Source organism: Sapajus apella, unplaced genomic scaffold (genome assembly GCF_009761245.1).
Source record: "Sapajus apella isolate SASKATOON/1434 unplaced genomic scaffold, GSC_monkey_1.0 scaffold76, whole genome shotgun sequence".
Lineage (NCBI taxonomy): Eukaryota > Metazoa > Chordata > Mammalia > Primates > Cebidae > Sapajus > Sapajus apella.
The window spans coordinates 1999601-2016392 of NW_022437016.1; the positions used below are offsets into that span (position 1 = coordinate 1999601).

Below are 16792 nucleotides of genomic sequence, written 5' to 3' on the forward strand. Positions count from 1 at the left end.
CCACCAAGGTTTACAGTCACCAATACCCTATTCTAAATTGAGCTTCTGCTATATGTTTTATGTTTATAATTACAGTTCACAAAAAGGAAGTTAGTTAGTTTTGTTTTTAAGATCAGAAGTGGGTGAGAGAGCCTGTGATGAGGTTCCTGAGGCTTTGATGTTTACTAAGCAGTATATCTTACTCTAGGTGCAGGGCTGATGCCAAGCCAAAGAGCAACTCCCTTGCTTTCATGGAAACAAAATTTGCTAAAGTGAGCTGCTCAAAATTGTTTTTATGGTAGTAATGTTTCTTTGGCTTGTGTTGTAATAGCTGCCAAAGGGTAGGTGAAGAGGTTACTAAAATGACATTGAACTAGTTTGTCTTGTTTTTTTCATCTGGAGAAAGCCCCATATTCTGATTATGAAATTGCATCCGATTTTCAAAGATTGGGTAACTGAGAGGAAATTGATCCAATTAAAAGTGCATCACAAATGACTCCACTAGTTATTACAGCCACTTTATCTGTGGGGGCACCTAGCAGCAGGAGGTCCTTTGCTGTCGTTGGGGGACTTGCTGAGGCAGCAAGTGGCTCTGGCCTTTGGCACACTGTTTGCAGTAGAGAAATAAATATAATATTGTGGGCTGACTGGAGGTAAATGAGGCCAGGAATCCTCCAGCTGCCCATGCTTTTGGAAAGAGGTGCTATCACTGAGTGACATTCAGCATTTAGATCTCTACTTACCTAAACCAGTCATGCCTTTTCCCTCAAGTAAAGCAGGTATCTGATGGTTCAAAATGGAAGTGTGATCTGAGTGTTTCTTCTTTTTCCCCTTTGATGTACATATTTTAGGCTGTGCTTAGTTTAGTCAATTTTTAATTATCTGCCATGTTGACTAAATTGCAGACTAGGGCCCCAAGAAACTACTTTGTTCGATTACAGCTGTTTTTTTGCTTTGTTTTAAGCAGCAGTACCCTTGTCCAAATAAAGTCTTATATGGAAGTCTATAATGCAAAGTAGATCAAAGAGCAGCTGCTCTGGTTGAATCAGGTTTGTGCAGCTGGAAAATATGCTATTTCCTCCCTTTACCTTACCTCCTGTGCTACAATTGCAAAACTTGTGAATCTACAGAATACTTTTCTGAAACCACTGAACTACAACATTGCTCATCTTCTACTTCTGTCTTATTAGTCATGTGACCTTGATCAAGTCATTTAACTCTTCCTCTTCTGGAAAATAACAAAAATGATCCCTGTCTCCTAGAAGGGAATGAGATAACAGATGTGAAAATTCCTGGTTTCTTTCCTGGAATATTCAATAAATGATGGCTTTTATTCTTTAGTTGCTCAAAAGATCTAGTTGCCTGGTGGTGGGAAGTGGTCCAACCTTGCAAAACAATTCCTTTCTTCTTGCTTAACAGGTTTCTATTTGGCGATTAAAACCTTTCTTTGGCATGTCTTTCCCCTCACAAGTCTCCAAGGATATCGAGCTCATCTGTTTCTTTCTACTGTCTCTCTATTTCATATTCCTATTATCATATAAATCACTGTGTTGCAATTATCTGTCCATATATTTGAGCTTTATTGAGGGCTAACTAGCTACCAGCATGTAACATGGTGCCTAGTAGAGAATATGTTCTCAGTTGTTTAATTGGTTCAGTTATTGACCTGACTTAATGGGACTCCAGTAACCTGAGTCTTCCTACTGTAGCCCCCTTAGATTAATAAAAAGGGATATGCAGACAGGCCCTTGTATAAGGTGTGTAAAAAACTAGTGGCAAACAATTGACTTACATGTTGGTTAAGCCTCTCCTCCCCTTTATAATTCTGAGTGGTTACATAGAATTTAAGGTTTTGGAGCAATGATTCATTCAGTATTTATTGACTACCTACTATGTACCCTCCAGTCTGAGTCTGCAGAGGGGTACTCTGTTACTCCAATCATTAGAATAAACGTGGCTTGAGCTTCACAGTGTTCCTCTGGGTAAAGGCAAGTAATGCTTAAGTAGTTATAATTTAATCTAGTGCTAATTAATGGCCTCTTAAAAGTGAAGTGTTACTCTACTTTGTAGGAGGGAAATGAAAGGGGGAAAGCTAGTATGAGACTCAGGTCTCCACTCTGCATCTTACTAGGATGCTGATTTGCACTCAGGACATGCAGCCCCTCAAGGCATCTCAAAACAAATTACAGATATGAAACAACAGATGTCTGGATGAATTTTACAAGCAGGGTAGCAGGGAGGTAGAAGGCTGTATAGCAAAATACACAGACTACAAACCTATGGCTTTATCTTGTCAATATCATTAATATTCATGGGACCCAGGCTAAGTCTGAAGTTAGTGAGCTAGCTCTGGAACTGGCAATGTATTCTAGTGAGAAGATCACTGGATTTGAAGCCAGGCTTGTGTCTGAATCACAGCTCTGCATTTTAACTAGCTGTGTGACCTCAAGTGATCATCATAACTGAGCCTCAGTTTCCCTATCAATTTAAATAAGGATGTTGGTATGTCACCAAACTCTCTTCTAGCACTATGATTTTAATTAACTTGTTAACCAATGGAATTGTTGAGCTCCCCACTCCCAATGTTTTTGCATAATCTTTGTTATAAATGTGTTTTGTTTACATTAGAATAGTAGAACAACAACAAAACCCTGAATCATCCCCACTTTGATACAATTGCTTCTCCATCCCATCTGTTGTGACTTTGTGTCACTTAACTATTGTCACCCTGCTGAGCCACAATTTTCTTTGGTAAAAGAAAATGACAGTTTATGTTTTAAAGGGCTGTTGTGATAATTAAAATATATAAATGGGATAGTATATGTAAAAGTACCTAATTCAGAAAATGTGTAACTTCGATCATAGGAGGTAAAGGCATCGCTACCTTCATGGTGAGCTGATAGACATTCACGTGAAAGCCAGGGGAGATTTTCAGACCTGTATCAGTGATGCAATAGCATGTTCAGTGCTTCTTGGCCTCTTAATTAAAAAGCCTATTGGAAGAAGAGGGATTGCTGGAGGGGCAGAAGCAAGACTCAGTCACAGCAATGTATCCCATTAGGAAAGCTGCAGATAAATCCTAAAGTCTAGTCATTTGATTAATGTAATTAAGATGGTATCTTGACTCTTTCTGAGGGGTAAACAGAGCCAAGATTTTTAAAAAGATCTTATATATATGCGCTAATATGTAGTACGTACATCAAATTATATATATACACGCATATATAGAGAGAGATGAAAAAAATTTTTAAGACCCTAGAAACATGCATGTTTAGCTATTTCTTTAGATGGCTAGCTTCAAAAAAATCTCTCTGTTAAGTGGTTAAAGCTTGAGCTTTGTAAGCAGGAAGTCCTTAGTTTAGCCCTGTTCCCCTCACTTATTAGCTCTATGGCCATTAAGTCATTTAATCTCTCAGTCTCTTTTCTCATTAGTAATGATTCTGTTTCACATTTTACTGCAGTATTATGAAGAGATGATGGATATATAAATGCCTTTTAGCAGACTAAAAAGCATTTTTGAAATTACAGTAAACCAAATATGTCTTGAGAGTTACTTCATTTTTGTGATATAAAGATGATAGAAACTGGTAAGGAAAGTCTAACACCTGCAAGCCCAAAGGAAAAGTTATTTACTGACTCACTGAAATCTTGATTAAAAGCATGAGGAGTTTGTATGAGTGTGTCTCAATCAAATTCATGTTTTCCCTATACAGATAAAACTGGGATTATCTTTTGCTGATTTACTCAGTTTACCTGGTTATAACTATAATAGCATTGCATATTGTCAAAAAATACCAAAACCTGAGATTCCATTTATCACTCACTTATTAAACATATTTAAGACATCTATTCTTTATTATTATTAGCAATATTTATATGACTAATGAATGCAAAGAAAATCAGTCATGAATTTTGCAGACAAGTAGCTTGTGATCTGGCTGCAGAGATAAGGTGTATAAACAAATAATAAAAAATGCAAGAGAGTAAGATAAATGGTAACAAGATAGAAATGGAGTGCCAAGCGTTTGAGCAAAGACTATTTCTAGTTGAGATCTGGTTGCTGAAGGGCCATAAAAGTAAAGGGAATATTATGAACAAAGGTTCAAGATTAGGATGAAGAGTGAGAAGTTGGTGCCAGAAGTTAAAACCACCCCAGAATGAGGGGACATTAAATTCAAAGGCCTAAAGTGGTTGAGTCATAATTCAAGTGGTTCTCTTGTTTTTCTGCCCTTGTACATGTGACTTACTCCCAACAGTACCCATGGCACAGTGAGGTTTCATACTTATAGAGGTGGTAGAGTATGGATCAGAATCTCCTTAGAGTCCTGAGGGTGAAGGGCAAAGGCATAGTTTGAAAATGTATCCCCTCTTCAATATTCTAATATATCTCCTTATAGGCAATCACTGATTGACATTGTCTCAGAAATACATTTTCTGTCTTTTAAAAATCCTGAAATACCAAATTTTTCTTCCCTCAAAAGCCTATGTCAAATAAATGCTGTAAACTTAGTAAAACTTTGTAGTACAGTCTGACTCATTTGTTGATGTCTGACTGGCTGAGTTTTTAAAACCCATTCCCCCTTCTGCCCCGTATCTGAACATACCAGTAAGAGAGCTTAAATGCTTCCACCTTTGTGGCCACTGGAAGTTCAAACCACCTAAGAATCCTCACTGCAGCCCTACCTCCAAGCCACTAGGAAAAGCCAAGCTCCTCTTCTTTCCCTGCTGAAGCCATTCCTGGACCTGCTTGAGAACTCACACTCCTCTTTGTAGAAAGCCTCCTGTGAGTGATAGATCTTTTCATATCTATTTGGACCTAGTGTAACATCACTTTTAACACTTAAACCAAGTTTTGGGTAAGGGGTTCAAACTCTCCTCCGGGATGACTGAACACTTGATGCAACAAGCAGAGTGTCTAGGAGATGACCACTACTATTGCAGGGCTTTCCTCTTGCTTTAGTTTGCTAACTGATTCTATTGCTGGCTAGAATTTATTTTCTTTTCTTTTCTTTTTTTTTTTTTTGTTGTCACTGCTTTGTGCTGTACTGCTTTGTGCTGCAATCACTGAAACTTACCAAGCTTCTGTCCTCAGCTAAGTTGGAATTTTTGATAATTGGCATTTAAGAACAAGAATAAAGTGGCCCTGGGTCATGTGTCTTGGTTCAGAGTTACCTGCGTCTCTGAATTATGTTTCTGGATCCCCATGTAAGTTGTGACTGTCAGGAGGCTCAGAGGAATGACTCTTACCCTGAGTCATTTTGGTTGGTTGTCTCAGCCAGGTGTTGCCCTCATTGTACGGAGTGTTCAAAGAAAACAATGACACCCTGTGCAATATGCAGGCTGGTTGGTAATCACTCGTGGAGGAAGACCATGTTGAATACTATGGTACAAACTCCCAAAAGCAGATGGTTCACTAGGGACTTTACAAAATACCTTTGTTGCTATTTCTGCCTATGCCACAATGGCTGCCCCCAGCAGAAAAAAAAAAAAATCTTTTAAAAATCCTGAAATTATATCAAGGGTTATAGGGAAAAGCTTCCACGATATCCCCATGGTATAGCCGAGGAGTTATTTCAAACAGAACTTAAGCACAGGGTCCTAAAACCCTATAAAGCAACTGTTAGCATGGGAGAGACTCTAATCCTGATCATATGCATTTGCAACTCTGGTGGAAGAATCTTATAAATATGAGCAGGATTGAGAGGACTTTCCCTCCTCCCCAGCCCCTCCCCACACCACTACCACCACAATCCACCAAATGCTATACAGTAACCACCAAAAGGAAAATAAAATAAACTTGGATACTGGGGGAAAGAAACAAAAAACCGAAACAAGTCCATAATCTGACCCAATAGGAAATCCAAAATTAAAGAATTTATGCAAAAACAACAAAACCAGATAAAAGGTTACTATTTGGCTTTTGTACCTCTACAACCTGGATTCTGAATTAACTTTTAACATCTGAAATGTACCAGTTGTCAAACCCTCATGGCCTTAATATTGGGTTTCAAATTATACCTGAGATTCCCCTAAATTTAAACAAAGTACCCCTATAATCTTAGCAGAGATAACTGAGGATATTTCAGGACATGTTAGTAAGACAAATAGGTATGCCTCATCTTAATCAGACTATTGCCCTGCCTAAATTCCCCATAGCCATAGCACCCATGAACCTAAAATATCCCATAGTGGGCATAGATGTTCTAACCCAATGAGCAATAAATTAAAACTGAATTAAGTCTTTGGCACTTATAAATCAGCTTGCCAAAATGGCATGAAATGGACCTTCCCCTCCTCCATTATTTAAAATGGTTAATATGGCCCAATTTAAATTAAAACAGGGTCTTTGAGGTATGAAACCCATAAACCAGACCTATTTAGAAAAGAGTGATTATCCCCACTGCTTCATCATTTAATGGCCCAATGTAGCCTGTTCAGAAACCTAGAAAGAACGAATGGCATCTCACAGTAGATTACTGCCATCTTAATGCTGAAGTTCTAGCCAATAAGGCTCCCATATCAAATATTATTAAAGTAACTAACCTGATCTAATCAACAACTGGTAAATACTTTTAAGTCATAGATTTGGCTAAAATTTGAACTGCCACTCAGCTACAATTTGCCTTCACCATCAAAGGGGCTCAATATTCTTTTACTCAGCTACGCATGGGGTAACAACAGCCAGTCCTTCACACAGTCTGAAGACAAGACCTTAACCACATCTAACTTTCTTCAGGAGCAGAGTAATGACACTGATCATACTGATCACATCATGCTCCAAGAACACTCATTTGGTACACTTGCTGAGGACATACAAATAGTCACAAAAGAGCTCACTAAAAAGAATGGACCATTACCTCACACATAGTACCAAGTCCTTCCACCTTGGTTAAATTCCTGAAAGCTATTTAAGGTGAGGGCCATTCTATCCCTGACACTTGCAAGAAATAGCATTCACAATTTATTTAAAAGCCCAATAAGTTTTAGTCTATTTTGAGTTCTGGAGACAGCATATTTCTCATTTACAAATTTTACTTAAACCCATTTATGCTATTACTTAAGCCCACTTATGAATTATAATACAACAGGCACTGCAATTAGTAACCCCAGAGAGTCCTTTACATAGAGGCTTTAAGCAACCTCCTCTCATGCTTCCTGAAGTCTCTGGCCCACACTTGATGTCCCTAAATTGCCCACAGGCATCTTGTGCAGGAAATCGTCCCTTCAGCCCCATGCTATATGCCATTTGAGTGCAATTGCTGGCTGCATAGTGGGCTCTTGTGGACACAGGCTGGCTGTCACAGGCCCTCAGCCTGTGACTCTTCATACCAGCTGCCCATTATCCCTTGGCTTGTGAAATCAGCATCCTAAAAGTTCAGGCACAGCCACTGAAGTTTCCTTGCTGTAGCACAGAGCCAAACCTGGCATATTTCATCTATAAGAAAAGGTCCCCCACCACCATCCTCAGCCCCTTGCTGGATGCCATGGTGCTGGTAAAAGTCATCCCCCTTCCCAAACCCTTTGGATATCTGCGGAGGTCCTTGCAGTCAACAGAGTGAAGAGTAAAGCGAGCTTATCCACTTTATAGATGGTATCACTACAATTGTATGTGATAGAACTTGCTGGAAAGTTTCTGATTTTTATCCCATAACTGGGACATACCTGATAATGAGACAGGACCCGAGTCAGCACAACTGGCCAAACTTTATGCAGTCCTTTTAGCACTGAATACCCTGACCAACAGTTAGCCCCATCTGCACAGTTCTATAGACTCTTGAACCATTGCCAGTGGCTTGCTCATCTGTCTGCTCCAGCCAATAGCAGCAAAAACAGTTCTCTATCCAAGGTTGCCTCTTTGGATTAAATAACTCTGTGACTCTCTTGCCTCACAGACATATACTCAAAGGATAAGTCAAGGTCAGCTCTGCTTATAATAAATCCACAATAAAAGGCATCATTAACACTTTAGCCCCTTCAGTATTCTAGACATTATTAATAGTGACCAAGGCATTTGTTTCCCTTCTCAAAATACGTAATATTGGGCTCTTGTACAAGGCATTTAATGGAATGTTCACCTCCCTTGCCAGCCTCAGGCTGCAGACCCCATAGAAAGCCATAATGGTTTACCTAAACAAATTCAAGTTCAATTAAATGAAACATGCCACATTTCAGTCATCAGTCAAATATCAGCGATGAATTGTAATAAAGATTCTGTGTCCATTGTTGGCATTTGACTGCTAGCAGCTTTCAAATTCTACTCACTCCCTCTTCTTCAGCCTCGCATCTGGGCAAGCTGATAAGAAAGCCTAGGTAGGCCTACCTTTAATGCCAGAGGAAAGGTCAATCCATGCAAGCCCCAGATAATATATGGGGACCTCCCCAGCCTCACCCTACACTCCCCCACCTTCCACTCCAAGCCAGTCTCCTTTCCCTGCTTTCCCAAACCATGTTTGGACCTGCTTGGAAGCTCCCTCTGCTCTCCCTAGAAAGCTTCATTATGTGAGTGATACATCTTTTCGTATCCTCTCGGTGTGTGTGTGTGTGTTATCATCAGCCTCAACATCTGAAGCAAGTGTTGGGTAGGGTTACATCCCACAACTTCAGAGTGACAACAGATGTTTAGACTTAAATGTTGAAAGAAACTTCATACTACGATAAATGAAAATTTCATAAGTTTAATTTCTGAGCAACCACATGAATAAAGCCATGTGTCTTGTGAAATGACATTTAATATTTAAACTTAAAAACAGTAATAAATCTCTAAATCTCTCAGACCCCAAGATATGAAACTTGCTTGACACATTTAATGATTCTGTAAAGTAAGAAATAAATGAAAACATCATGGCCTCAAAGGATGGAAAAGGATTAGACATACATATTACCTCTCCTGATCCAATAATCTGGGACTGGATATAGGAGAATGAAACTTCCACTAATTGATACACTGGAAGAAAGGCCACATACAAATAAGCAAATGTACCCTAGACCCTGCATAGAAGGCTGATTGTTAGCTAGTAAGGTGCAAACGCTCAAGCAAAAGCCCTGGAAATATGTATTCCTCCTTTCTGCTCTGGTGACGATGCCTATTTATACTCCTCAATGAAATGGACATATTAACTCCAGCCTATTTAATATGTACTATGACTATTGTTCAATGCCCCATAACATTTTATACAAGTAAAAGCTGCCTAAAATGAGCAGCATAGTCGGCCTCTCTGGATGGGATAAAGCATCTCTAAATAAAATGTCAGAAATAATACTAAGTGTGGCAGCAAGAATGTAGCTTAAGAAAACAAATTGCAAAAGGGGACATTTATTTTTATTCTGGAAGATACCATCTTTTCCTCTGACTCCAATCACGTATGCAGCTAAATACCAAACTCTATTTTTCATGTCCTACCTTTCTTTTGACCACCAGATTGGTGTATACCCAGTTGCCCATTTTATATTGCCAGTTGAATATACCTTAGGAACCTCAGACTCAGTATATTCAAATCTGAACTTGGCTCTACCATACCTGCTGCCCATTTTTTGTTTCACCTAAGAAACTCCAGCATTCACTCAGGCACTTAAGTCAGAAAGCTTAGAACCATGTCTAATCATTTTCATCACCTCTCACCTTCTGTTCAGTCATGAAGTTCTCATCATTCTAGCAGCTTAATATTTTTCACATACATTAATTTTTTTCTGACTCCTCACGGCTGCCACATTTAAAGCCATGATTTTTCTCCTTGAAGCACTACTACAACTCCCTAATGGATCTTCCTAACTCTAATCTAGAATCTCACATACATTTCCTCCCATTCCAACTCAAGCCCTATCACACACTAGCCAGAGTCAAATTCTAAAATGCAAATGCTAATGATAATATATAAAACCTTTAAATGGCCTTTAATTACTCCTAGTAAAGGCACAACTTTCTTAACATGGTTTATACATCCTGGGGGATTTGGTTCCTGTCCATCTATCTTTCTAGGTTTATCTTTTCTCTTTTCTTTTTTTTTTTTGAGACAGAGTCTTGCTCTGTCGCCAGGTGTCAGGCTGGAGTGCAGTGGTGTAATCTCGGCTCACTGCAACCTCTGCCTGTCGGGTTCAAGCAATTCTCCTGCCTCAGCCTCCGGGGACTACAGGCATGCGCCACCATGCCCAGCTAATTTTTGCATTTTTAGTAGAGACGGGGTTTCACCATGTTGGCCAGGATGGTCTAGATCTCTTGACCTCATGATCTGCCCACCTTGGCCTCCCAAAGTGCTGGGATTACAGGCGTAAGCCACCGGGCCTGACCTCTAGGTTTATCTCATCACCACTTCTATTTCCTCTAGAACTCTGCTCCATCTAAAATTTTCTTTTCTTATCTCAGGGACATTTTTGTACATGCTTTTCTTGTATCTTGAAACATTTACCCTCTCCATACCCACATGTGTTGGCCTAAATCTTACCTCCTTCAAGTCTTCTGGAATGCCCTTTCAGATTCACCTTAATGTTTTGAGTCAGGGGTTCATGCCACACTTTGTTTTTCTCTCTCTAGCATTTACATACTTCATTGTGATTTTTCTCATTAAATATCTTTTTCCAAGACTAAAATGAGCTCTCTGAAGGCACAGCAATATTTAATTTACTGCTGTATCCATAGCATCTAGCACAGTACCTGAAACATAATAGACACTATAATTGTTGCTGAATAAAACTGGGGGTCAGCTTAGCTCATAGGTTGACATATGTGAGCACTCTGGGTCACAATCAGAATCAGCTGGTTATGCCGCCTCCTGCTCCTCCCACAACCTGCCTCCCTGAATCATTAAGTCTAGCTGCAATAGAAAATAGGTTACAGTTGAAAGGTAGGAGTGGTTCCCTCTGATTTGTTTCTCCTTAGAGAATCTTCTCAACTGTAAAATAATTAAAAGTTGTGTTCCTTTCTAGACTCAACCCAAACTTTGATTTGGTGCAGTGTCACCACTGGAAGAGAAGGCTCAAATATATACCTTCCAATTGTGTGGTATATGAAATACATTTCAATAAAACTGTTACAAACATAAAAATGTGACCTTGAGAGGATGTGTTTCCATGTTAGGAAATGGAGATAATAAATGCTCAGCATACTTCCTGGCATGTAATGGATTCTCAGTACATGTCATGTGGACTTAGGAGTCAGACAGACCTGAGACAGAATCCTGTCTCTACCTATTAGCAGCCATATGACCTTTGGACACATGGGCTTTTGAACTGCCACTCAACATACTTCCTTGGATGGGGAACAAAGAAAGACTACTGATCCAATTTGAGTCCCAATCCTGTTATTAACTAATGGTTCCCTTTTGGCAAATTTTTTGTTCTCCATGGTATTCCATTTCTACCATCTATATTTGTAAATTTAAGGATTTTTCTAGTCGTAAACTTCAATGATTCTGGTGTCCCATTCCCTGGAGACTTACTGAGTCAAGATCTCCAAAAGGAGCCTTCTTTCTGGGCATCCATGGAACGGGAGGGAACAGTAAGGAAGACCCTAAAGACAAAGGAGCCTGCAGAGGAAAACCTGAGGTCTAGAGCTGGTACGTCAGATGAAGACAAACAAGGCCAGCTCCTACCCAGTGTATCAATGGTCGAGTTGATCTCTAAGGTCCATCTCAGAGCCAGCACTCTGACTCAGAGCCAAGGGGACAGCTTCCTGATTAGACATCTTCTCCTCCAGGAAGACCGAAGACCTCCCAGGCCACCCTCAGTAGGTTAGTCATCCATCTCTCAGCCTTGCTCCCTCCATTCCCCATGCTCCATACACATGCACACCTCGTGCTTTCCTCTATCACAGCATTTATCAAATTATAAAGCCTTTATAAAATAATCTATTCACCTATTAGTCTTTCCCATTTGACTGTGGGATCTTTGAGAGCAGGTACTGTGTAGCACTTTCTTTGGCCTCCTTAGCACCTCATATTAGGCGTTCAGGGAACTATTGTGGAATGATAGAGGGGTGAGAAAGGATAAAGGAAAGAAATGAGAGGCAGAGGGGGAAGAACAGCCCCCCTAGGGTGCGGCATCTCAAAGGACTGCCTGTGAGCAAGGCTGCTCTCAGATTGCTAAGTTAGACCTGCTGATGATGACTGAGGGAAGGCCAGAATTTCAGTGTGTGTATCTATATTCCCTCCAGACCATGTTGTTCTCAATTAAGGGGCTGAAGGCAGAGAGACAGCAAAAGCTCCACACTCATCTCCAGGGAAATTCCACATTCTTAGGGCCAGACTGCTGAGAGAAAAGGGTCCTCTCTAACAATCCTGCTCCCCCAGGCCGTGTATCTCTGTCTGGGACTGTGATTGGGACAGGGGAATGAGTAACTAGTTTACAACCGTGTCAATCTCTTGTTGCTTCCACTAGGAAGATGGATAATGGGGATGGTCTCCAGTGCTTTAGGTAATGATGCACACACATATATCCCAAATAATATAATGAGCAGTCTGCTAACCAGTGACTCTGCCATCTATGAGTAGGTGGGAGGCTCTGACAGCATGTAATCTTTGAATTTGTTCTAAGTTTTCAGGAGAGGGAAGGCCAAACAATTATTCTACCTGGTTATTACATTTCTCTCTTCACCACTGCGGTTTCTAATTGATTGCAAAGCTGACCTCAACTTTCCCATCTATAGAATGGGAATGGCTAACCAAGATAAAAATGGAAAACACCTTACACAAGTCACTATTTCTTACTGTCACTCCCATGACAGACATTGCTCAGTAATCACTGCATTGTTTTCTACTGAGCAGAGTCCTGGCCCCAAATCTCAATGCAGTGTTCCAGGCAGTTGATTATAATAAAGAAAAATTCAGGTCTGACTATGTGATTGCTAATGCCTCTTCCCACTATGACTTTGTAGGGTTTGGCTTTACTTTATAATGCTGCCCCAAAGCTAAGCTTTGGAAGCAAGTTATACAGGGGGATATTGGTAAGTAAAGAGAACATTTCCACCTTTGCTCAAGCCGAAGGTCTAAACTCTAAGGCTTAGCTTTCCTCAGTTCTTTTAACTGTGGATAAGAGAAACAACAGGGGAGCAATACCTTTGGCTTTGATATCAACATCTAAAGAGTTCTCTGAGGCTGCTGTGGTCTGGTTGAACCAACACTGACTCCGTGCTTAAAGCAGCCTGGGTTCAGATCTCTGCTTTGCCAAATTCCCTGGTGTGACTCCTGACAAGTCACTTTCCCCTTCTGAGCCTCAGTTTCCTCAAGCATGAAATGGAGATAACAACGCCTTCCTTATAGTAAACTGGATGAAATAATGTAAGTGAAAGTGCTTTGTGGGATGCCCTGCATTGAGCACATGCAGAGGATTATTATTCTTATAATCAATAGGAAAAAGACTAGGGTGTTCCGTTCCAGATGGACTCAATCTAAACCGGGGAACAAATGCTTTTTTTGGTAATTTCATCTTGTGGAAACGGCAGTTTCATGGGCCTATTTGTGTTTAATGAACCACATCCTGTATCGTCTTTTTGCATGGTTCTGAGGAGTAATAAATTGGCTCCCGTCTTCTGGCGTGCCATAGGCTAGTGAGTGTCCAGCTCGTATTTAACCTCCTCCAGTCTCTCTGCCTTCTCCAAGAAAATACACTTCCCTAGAGCTAGACTGATCCTACAAATAATTGCACAGAAACTAAGGCACAAAGGGAGAGGAACGGGATAGTTAGCCAACTCGCACCACCATGCTGGGACCCTACCATAGACAAATGCAGCCAGGCTGGGATTTTTCACCTATGATAAAATTAAGGAGTTAAGATTCACAGGTGATTGGCCTGGGATCAAGCAGCTGGGAATCAGAAAAGCCAGGTTTATCTGAGTTCAAAGTCAGGGCTCTCACATCTTCGACAAAGCGTTTTTAATACATCAGTAGTCTTCATCCTTTCTGGAGTCAGAGAACCCTTTGAGACCGCAAGAAAGCTATGGAAACTTTGTTCCCAAATAAAACACAAATGCAGATGAACAACTTTGCCTATACTACTAAGGCGTTTATTATGACCCTCCCAGGCTCACTCACTCACTTACTCACTCATTTATTCCAATAAACAATATTGAATGATATCTATATGCCAGGCACTGGTTAAGCATTACCTAACCAGGCACGGTCCCTCCTTCATAGTACAGCAAGAGAGAAAGATGTGTAAACTAATAAATGTGAAATTACAAACAGGTTATGTGTAGCAAAGGAACACCATTCTAAGAAAATAAAAATGTAGCAAAGGATCCTGACATTGCCTGAGGCTTCTTGAAAGGTTTCCTAAGAAAGTGACATTTGAGTTGAGTCATATGAAGTGAGCTCAGCAAAAACAGGGAGAAAAAAATCAGCAGAAGACCAAGTGACAAAAGCATTGCACAGCTTGTGCTAGGACTTGAAGGAAGGTCAGTATGACTAAACGGCAGAAAGCTAGGAGACACATGGGGCTGAAGAGGATGGCTGAGGACAGATCAGATCCGCTAGAGCCTTGAGGCCATGGGAAGGAACTTGGAAATTATCCTTAGGGCAGTGACAAGGCACCTAGAAGTTTTAACTCAAGGAATAACATGATGGGATCTCTATTTTAGAAACATGATGGTTAATTTCATGCGTTAACTTGGCTGGGTTATCAAACTGCTTGGTCAAATCGTATTCTGGGTATGTATGTGAGGATAATTTTGGAAAGATTAACGTTTGAATTGGTGGACTGACTAAGCAGATTGTCCTCCTTAATGTGAGCGGGCTTAAACCAATCAGTTGAAGGCCCCAATAGAACCAAAAGGTTGACCCTCCTGCCTGAATGCCTTCAGCTAGGACATGGGTCTTTCCTGCCTCTGGACTCCAATAGAAATGTCTTTTCTTCTTGGATCTTAAGGCTTCCTGCCTTCAGACTGGAACTTACAGCAGTGGCTCTCCTGGGTCGCAGGCCTTTGGATTCAGACTGGAATTACACCATCAGCTCTCCTAGGTCTCCAACTTGCTGACTACAGATGCTGGGACTTCTCAGGCTCAATAATATGTCAGCCAATTCATTATATTAAATCTATATCAATATCATCTGTATTTATATACCTATATCTGTATCTACCTATATCTATATTTATGTCTGTATCTGTATCTATATATCTACCTGTAAGTCTCTCACTATATATCCATCCTGTTGGTACTGTTTCTCTGGTTTTGTTATCCTGACTAATATACATCCTAAAGGCTGCCATGTGGTTAGTATTCAGGGAGGCAGGGTAGGTGCAGGCAGACCAGGCAAGAGAACAAAGCTGGAGTCCAGACAAGCCATGATGGTGACTTGGGATAGGGTGGCAACAGTGAGATGGAAAAAAGTCGGCAAATTTAAGAGTTATTTTAGGATTAAACTTGACAGGACCTGGGATGGTTTGGAAATGAGGGTGGGTGGAAATCATCAGAAGACCTGCACAGAAGCTAAGGCACAAAGGGAAAGGAAAGGGATAGCTGGCCAACTCCCCCCACCATCCTGGGACCCTACCATAGACAAATGCAGCCAGGCTGAGATTTTTCACCTATGATAAAATTAAGGAGTTAAGATTCAGAGGTGACTGGCCTGGGATCAAGCAGCTGGGAATCAGAAAAGCCAGGTTTATCTGACTTCAAAGTCAGTGCTCTCAGATCTTGAGAGAGGGTGTTGAGAAGGATTCCTAGGTTTCTGATTCGGTTTCTAAATAGATAATGATGCTTTTCTCTAGAACACTAGAAAAGTATTAGGTTGTGTGGAGTGGAGTTTGGGCCGCCAAAAGAACTAGAATGACAGCAAATATCAGAGGAAAGCTTGAGGTTGGAGGCACAAAGTAAGACTCATAACTGTGGGGGTGGCAACAAAGATCATGACTAAGCTTCCCCATAGGGACAGTGTAGAAAGAGGAGCCCATATGAGGCTTCCGTGAAACCTCACTTACCAATGTTGCAGAAGAGGATGCCCGTGCAGAAGAGACAGAGACGCAACAGTCAGGGGAGGTAAGAAACCATGGAGATCTGGTATCACCGAAACAAACACTGCAAGTGCCTCAAGCAGGAAGCAGACAGCTGTGTCAAATGCTACTGAAAGATCAAGCAAGATGGAACCTGAAAACTGTCCTCAGCGGAGGAAGTAAAGCAAGACCCTGCAGGTCTCAGATCCTAAGAGCAACTTCACTCATGTCTTGTTGCCATCTTAGAAGCAAGTTTTCTCAGGAAACTGAAGACTGGAGATTTATCCAGCTCTCATCAGCCCCTTGGCCGCACCTGTCCTCAAAAGAGGAGGTGACAGTTGAATAATCATTCCCTTCTCCTCCTCCGCCGGCAACCTCTGAGATGCCTTTTAAGCATCAAAAACTCCTTTAAAAAGTAGTATAGGAATGTTTCAGCTGACATTCAAAAGCGCATTGTAATTCAAATGGAAATGAAGAAATGCAATCCCTTGGACAGTGTAGGAAAATTATAATAGAGATAAGACACCTTTTAAAAGTGGCGACATGCATTTATCTGTGGGGAGATTTCTATACCATGGACTCTCCCAATCTAGACTCAGGAGCAGTGCAAGCTTCACATAGAGAATGTCCTTCCACGGGGGTCACCTAGGCACTAAACTTGGAAAAGCCATGTTAATTGCATAGCATTCTTTCACTTCTAGCCTCTCTTTGTCTCTCCATTTCTCTTTGTGGATTTTGGTATGCCTTTGTCTATCTCTCTTTGTTTTTCTGTCTCCTCCTCTCCCTCCTTTTGTCTCTCTCTCTGCCTTTCTTTTTTCTCTCTTGCTTTAGCTCTCTGTCGCTCTCTCACACACAGAGAAAGAATGAACAATTCTTTCCATACACACATCCATC

At 40.8% G+C, this 16792-nt stretch overlaps 1 protein-coding gene across 3 annotated transcripts in view; it reads right to left on the reverse strand.

Moving 5' to 3' along the window:
- Window positions 1-16792, reverse strand: part of ASTN2 (astrotactin 2) — a 948324-nt gene that overhangs the window by 253644 nt on the left and 677888 nt on the right. The window lies entirely within an intron of this gene.